The sequence below is a fragment of the Pyrus communis genome, chromosome 6, assembly GCF_041283825.1.
Source record: "Pyrus communis isolate YQ-2024b chromosome 6, ASM4128382v1, whole genome shotgun sequence".
NCBI lineage: Eukaryota > Viridiplantae > Streptophyta > Magnoliopsida > Rosales > Rosaceae > Pyrus > Pyrus communis.
The window spans coordinates 19,434,728-19,442,165 of NC_142570.1; the positions used below are offsets into that span (position 1 = coordinate 19,434,728).

Genomic DNA, 7,438 nt, shown 5'->3' on the forward strand with positions numbered 1-7,438 from the left:
AATTTTTTATTTTGTTGAAGTTTGCATGTTGAAACTTCGTGGGTGGACCCTGTGGGTTGAAATAGTGCTCCCTTAATTTCTTGAGTGAGGAAAACTTCTCAGTTGGGGACTTGAAAAATCCAAGGCACTGAGTAGTCGCGAAATTTCTGAGTACCAAGGTGTAGTGGTATATGGTAGGAGTCCCCCAAGTCTCCGATCGAGGGAGTTGACGAGGGAGGTGTCTTGCTAGTAGGCAATTTTCCAAACAAAACTTCACCATTTTCCTTTCTAAGTGGTTGCCTAAAACTCCTCATTCATATATATTTGGTATGAAAGTTGTTAGGCCCAAAGAAGGGGGGCCTAGGCTCATTTTTTTTAATTTTTTTTATTTTTTTAATTTTTAATTTTTAATTTTTAATTTTTTTGAATTTTCGAAATTTTTTTTTATTTTTTATTTTTTGAAATTTTGAAATTTTTTATTTATTGATTTATTTACTTTTTTACTTTTTTATTTTTTATTTTTTGAATTTTTGAAATTTTTTATTTATTGATTTATTTACTTTTTTATTTTTTTTTTTATTTTTTTATTTTTAATGGGTGAAGCTTTGATGTTGAAGTTTTGTAGGTGAAGTTTTGTAGGTGAAGTTTTGGTGTTGAAACTTTTGTGTTGAAGCTTTGATGTTGAAGCTTTTGTGTTGAAGCTTTGTAGGTGAAGCTTTTGTGTTGAAGCTTTGTAGGTGAAGTTTTGGTGTTGAAGCTTTTGTGTTGAAGCTTTGTAGGTGAAGTTTTGGTGTTGAAGCTTTGTAGGTGAAGTTTTGGTGTTGAAGCTTTTGTGTTGAAGCTTTGTAGGTGAAGTTTTGGTGTTGAAGCTTTTGTGTTGAAGCTTTGTGTTGAAGCTTTGTAGGTGAAGCTTTTGTGTTGAAGCCTTGTAGTTGAGAGTTGAACCTTTGTAGGTGACACTTTGGTGTTGAAGCTTGTGTGTTGAAGCTTTGTAGTTGAAGCTTTTGTATTAAAGTTTTTGTGTTAAAGATTTGGTGTTGAAGCTTTGTAGTTGAGAGTTGAACCTTTGTAGGTGAAACTTTGGTGTTGAAGCTTTTGTGTTGAAGCTTTGTAGTTGAAGCTTTTGCATTGAAGCTTTGTAAATGAAGCTCTTGTGTTGAAACTTTGTAGGTGAAGCTTTCGTGTTGAAGCTTTGTAGTTGAGAGTTGAACCTTTGTAGGTGAAACTTTGATGTTGAAGCTTTGTAGTTGAAGCATTTGCATTGAAGCTTTGTAAATGAAGCTCTTGTGTTGAAACTTTATAGGTGAAGCTTTTGTGTTGAAGCTTTGTTGGGCACCATAAATTGATTTTGGTTCACACTATCTTGATCAAGAGTGTGTGAAGCTTTTGAGAATTGTAGTTACTCTCCATTGATGAAGCTTTTGTTGGCACCATAAATTGATTTTGCTTCACACTATCTTAATCAAGAGTGTGTGAGGCTTTTGACATTTATTGTTGCCCTTCACTTGTTGAAGCTTTTGTTGGCACCATAAATTTATTTTGCTTCACACTATCTTGATCAAGAGTGTGTGAGGCTTTTGACATTTGTTGTTGTCTTCCATTGATGAAGTTGTTGCGTTTCCTTTTTTTTTTTTTTTTTTTTTTTTTTGAGAATGGGGGGAACAAAAAATTTGAAGTTTGAAATTCCCTAGCTTGTGGAAGTTTGAAGACTTTCCATGTGGGACTTTCTCATGGTTTGAATTTGAATTCTGAATTTGTTTGGTCTTGTTGAACTTATATAAGAAGGATAAGTCTTCACTCTTGAACTTGACTTCATTTGCTTATTTTGTAGTAATTTTGGAAGATAGAGTGTTCTCTAGTTGAAAGGGATTCCGGCATTGCTTTGCATCATCTTCAGGTTGGTAATCTTCTCCACTCGATCGCATGCTTTCATTCTGGTTGAATGTTTAAGTGTTCATGTATTTGTTTAAGAACATGATGAACTGGTTGAGTTTTTTCTTCATGCCCTAGGAACTTCCTTATGTTTCGATCTTTCATGTAGCGATAGAGTTTGTTTCTGTTTGTTGTAGATGTCAGAGTCTGGAAGTCCTAGTGATGAGGGTTCCCCTAGCTCTAGCTCTAGGTTTTAGCTTGCAATGTTGGAGTCTTCAGGGTCTTTGTTGGAGTCTTGTACCAAAGAAACGTTGGATGATTTTCGCAATTGTCAAACTTTACCCAATATTGGATCTTCCTCCTTCATGTCAGTGGGTGAGGGGGTTGTTTTTGACGCCATACCCATATTTCGCTCTGAGTTCACAGCGGACCTTTTAGAGAAAAACTTGTTAGATAGCGAAAGAGAGCTTGAAGCTCTAAGGCAGTCATGTAGTATCCCTCGCACTGTAGGAATGCGTTTGGTACATCATGAAGAATTGCCTTCTAAACCACCCAAGGGTCATGTCATGTTCTATACTCAAATATTATTGACCTTAGGGGTGAAGTTGCCTTTGCACCCTTGGTTACAACGGATGCTATCTTTCATTGGATATGCGCCCAACACAATCCTAGTTTTTGGAATACCTTGATTGGGTTTTATATTATTCGGATGGAATGTGGGTTAGGTGAGCCTTCCTTCCATCAGTGGTGCTATTGCTATAAGATGCGCCCAATGAAAGCATGCCTAGGATATGCCGAGTGTGCATGTTAGAGTGAGAGATATCGTATTGTCTTTGGTAAGAAAAAGGCATACTGCACTTGGAAAAATCGTTGGTGCTTTCTTTATGATGATTGGGAGCATGTTAGGGGTGTCACGCCTGAGCGACGTGTTCTTACTCACTTCCAGACTGTAGGTTGTAATGTATCCATTGTTCGCATTGTTTGCTATTTGTTGTAGTTTCTTCTTGCGTCTAACATTTTCCTTCATGCAGTAACTCGAGGCAACATCAAATTGTCTGGACGGGAATTGGCTGATGTAGAGAAGGTGTTAAGGGTGCCTAAGAAGGATAGACATTTGGGCAAGCTACGACCTTTGTTTCGAAAGTACGATTTCCAACCCTTAGTGTCGGAGTGCCAGAGACGAGCAAGTAAGTTGTATCCTTCATTTCGCCCCCTCTTTCTTTTACAAAGTTGCATTCTTTACTTTGATTTTTCTTGTTCAGTGGAGAAAGTGAGCAAGAAAGGGGGGACTAGCACCAATAAAAGGAAAGCACCCATGTTAGTTCCTGTAGATGACATTTTGTTTCACAAGGGAGCTCGTAAACACCGGGTGAGGCCAACCCCTAGACCTAAGTCGCAAGAGGAGGTCCTCAAGATCACTACCTAAAAAAGAGCTGAAGTTGAGGCTATCGGGTATGTTGCTGCCATACTTGCAGGGGAGGAGAGACGACTGTTGCCTCCTCTTCCTACCATCAAGCCCATCTTTCCTCCAACCATGAAGTCCACTGACCAAGAAGGTGACCCTAGCTCCAGCCATAAGAGGAAGTATAAGGAAGAGGTTGGCCATATCCATTGGAAGGATTTGAAGGTTGCCATGCAGCCAAGTAGGTTTAGTTATGTCAATAATTGCTTGGCAGGACGTCGATCCACTGTTAACGAGCTTGGCGAGCCGCTCGATGAGAATGAATCAGATCGTGACCGGATGATGAGGCTATCTTCTTATGTAAGTGTTATTCTGTCATTTCTTTATTTTCTTCCCTCTTTTTCTTGGTAGTGACGATCATCTTGTCATGTAGGTCATGATTAAGTACGACAACAGATTACGAGAGGTCAAGCGGTATTTTTGTAAAGGATGTTCTTAAAACAGAACATCCTGAACTTCTTGTTGTCAAACAGAACATCCTGAACTTCTTGTTGTCAAACTGTCGCCCATTGTCCGTGATTATCGCATTAGGAATGCCAAATCTGCAAAGGATGTTCTTCCATACGAAGTCTTCTATTTTTGCCTCAGTAATGGTTGCCAAGGGTTTTACTTTGGCCCACTTTGTGAAGTAGTCAACTGCAACGATTGCATAGCGAACTTTATTGGGCCGATCAAATCAAGTCCCTATTAGGCGAAGGGCCAAGGGCTGATCATAGGAGTAAGAAGTTCGGGAGGGGAGTGATGAATTGTTACGTAGCGTTGACACTTATCACATAAGCGGGATATTCTGATGGCATCTTGGTTGAGTGTTAGCCAATAATATCCTTGGCAAAAAGCCTTGTGTGCTAGGGATCGAGATCCAGCATGATCTCCGCAGACTCCTTCATGTATTTCTCAAAGGACAATTTCCGCTTCCACAGGTGTGAGGCACCGTAAGTATGGTAGGTTAAAACCTCGCTTGTAGAGTTGGTCATTAATGATCAGGTAGCGGGTAGACTTGTATCGAATCTATTTAGCTTGGACTTTATCATATGGGAGAGTGCCATGAACAAGGAATTTATAAATTGAGGTGATCCAGCTATCCCCCTGTTGCAAATTGCACACTTCTGTGACCATGGTGCTTGGTGTTGCCAACAATTCGACATGAATTTTTCTCCCAATCTTGTCTTCCACTGCTAAGGCAAGGTGAGCCAAAGCATCTGCATGACTGTTTGTCGCTCGAGGGACTTGGGTGATCTGGTAGTGGAAGTGCTTGAGCAAAAGCTGCATTTATGCAAGATACGCTAACATGGAGTTATCCTTAGCGTCAAAGTTGTTCGTGACCTGGTTAACCACCAATTGGGAGTCATTAAAGATATTAATTTGTTTAACTCCAAGGTGTTTGGCCAAACGTAAGCCTGCTAAAAGGGCCTCATACTCGGCTTCATTATTTGACGCCTTGAATTTGAAGCGAAGAGCATACTCCATTGCCACTTTGTCGGGGGTAGTCAGGACTAGTCCTGCTCCACAACCCTGTTGGTTGGATAAGCCATCAACATATAGAGTCCATACTGGGAGTGTTGGTTCTACCTTCCGGGTTTCCAGGGGTGATGAAGTCGCTACCTCAGGTGTAGGAGAAATGTCAACGGGATAAGTGAATTCCGCAATGAAATCTGCAACTACTTGGCCCTTTTCAGCTAGCTTTGGGTGGTAGGAGATGTTAAACTCTCCCAGTACTATGGCCCATTTGATCATTCACCCCGAAGTGTCAGGACTCTAAAGTATTTGTCGGAGGGGATGATTGGTAAGCACAATGATGGAGTGTGCTTGGAAGTAGGAGCGAAGTTTCTGAGCAGACATGACTAATACTAAAGCTAATTTCTCAATGTTGGAGTATCGTGTCTCTGCATCTTGTAGAGCCTTGCTAGCGTAGTAGACATGTCGTTCGATACTACTATCCCTACGAATGAGGACGGAACTGACTGCTGAAGCTGAGACAGATAAATAAACAATTAGGGTGTCACTAACTTCAGGTTTGGAAAGCAGAGGGGCTTTACTCATGTATTCCTTGAGGTTTTTAAATGCTTCGGCACATTCATCGGTCCACGTAATATACTTTTTACTTCCCTTAAGTGCTTTGAAAAAATGAGCGCATTTGTCTATGGCCTTAGAGATGAACCTGGTCAAGGTTACCACCTTGCTAGTAAGGATCTGGATGCCTTTTAAGGTTACTGGTTCTTTCATGTCCATGATTGCTTTGATCTTCTCGGGGTTAGCTTCAATGCCTCGTTGGCTAATCATGAAGCCCAAGAATTTTCCACAACCCACACCGAAAACGCATTTGTTAGGGTTCAACCTCATTCGATACTTCTTTAGGATGGAGAAGGTTTCAGACAAGTTGGCAATGTGTTGGTCAGCATGTTTGCTTTTTACTAACATATCATCAACATAAACTTCCATGTTTTTCCCAATTTGTTCAGCGAACATTGAATTGACTAATCTTTGATAAGTCGCCCTTGCATTCTTTAGGCCGAATAGCATGACTTTATAGCAATATAGTCCTCTATCAGTGGTGAAGGCTGTGTGTTCTTGGTCCGAAGGGTTCATGAGGATTTGATTGTACCCTGAGTAAGCATCCATAAAGCTCAAGAGTTCACACCCTGCTGTAGAGTCTACAAGTCTATCAATGAGAGGATGGGGAAAGTTATCCTTCGGGCATCGTTTGTTTAAGTCGGTGTAGTCGACACACATTCTCCACAAGATCTTTTGAAGCAAGAGACTTTCCTTGGTCGGATTTTTCTTAACAAGGACCACATTTGCTACACACGTTGGATAATTGACTTCACGGATGAAGCCTATGCTTTTAAGTTTTTCAACTTCTGCCTTCATTGCTTCATATCGTTCAGCATCATAAGATCTTCGCTTCTGTCTCACCGGCTTGGTCTTGGGATCAATACTCAAGCGATGATAGATGATATCGGGAGAGATGCCTGGCATGTCTTCGTATGATCAGGCGAAGACTTCAGTGTTCTCTTGCAAAAAAGAGATCAATGCCAACCGAATAGGTGGTGACAAAGTGGTGTTAATCTTCACTATGCAATCTGGATAATCTTTTGAGATAGAGACCTTCTCCAACTCTTCAGCAGGTTTTGTTTGCTGGGTGAAAGAGTTATCTCGAGGATCGTCGGGTTGATTGTTACCACCGTGAATATTCAAGTTGGCTTTATCCGAGCTGGTCTTGATAACTTGGTCATGTATAGAAAGTGTTTCTTTGGGTACATGCAAGTGTTGTTGCTTGACTGAAGTGTTGTAACATGATCGTGCACTAAGTTGATTTCCTCTGATGTAACCATTGCCATAGAGGGTTGGAAATTTCATCAACAACGTATGCATGGATACCATGGCCTTGAGATCATTAATGCCTGTGCGCCCAAAGATGACATTATATGCCGTTAGGCAGTCGACCACCAAGAAGTTAGTGGTGATGGTGGCTGTGTACGGGCCTGTACCGATGGTGAAGGGTAAATGTACGCTCCCTAAAGGGTGCACGACATCGCCAGAGAAGCTTATCAGAGGAGAAACCGAGTGATCGAGCAAATGTTCAGCTACATTAAGTGTTTTGAAAGCTTCAGCAAACATGATATTGACCGACGCCCCTGTGTCTACCAGGATTCGTCGTACATCAAAGTTGGCTATGTAAGCCTCCACAATCAGTGGGTCGTTGTGAGGATAGATGATACCTCTTTCTTCCTCAGGGTAGAAACATATTGGATCCCAGTTAGGCTTTTGATACTTGCCTCCCCTGATGTCTTCCAAGTGAAACACTTGGTGGCCAGGCTTCAACGTTCATTCATTGTTTTTCATGGCCCTGTTGGAAGATTCAGATATGGATGTGCCACTGCTTATGGAATATATTATATTCACTTGGCGTTGGTTGCGGTTATCCCTTGGAGGGTGAAGGAGGAACTGGTTAATTTTTCCTTCAAGTGCCAAAGCTTCAATATAATCACGGAGGGTGATACATTTCTCGCCATCATGGCCATTATACTTGTGGTAACCACAAAACATGCCTGTGTTCTTCATGGACTTGAAATCTGGCTCCCTCGGCCTTGGCTTTGGTATCAAGTGAACTATACTGGGGTAAAT

At 41.1% G+C, this 7,438-nt stretch overlaps 1 pseudogene; it reads left to right on the forward strand.

Moving 5' to 3' along the window:
• The first annotated feature begins 2,114 nt into the window (after positions 1-2,114).
• LOC148696401 (uncharacterized) lies at positions 2,115-3,693 on the forward strand (annotated as a pseudogene).
• Positions 3,694-7,438: the final 3,745 nt, after the last annotated feature.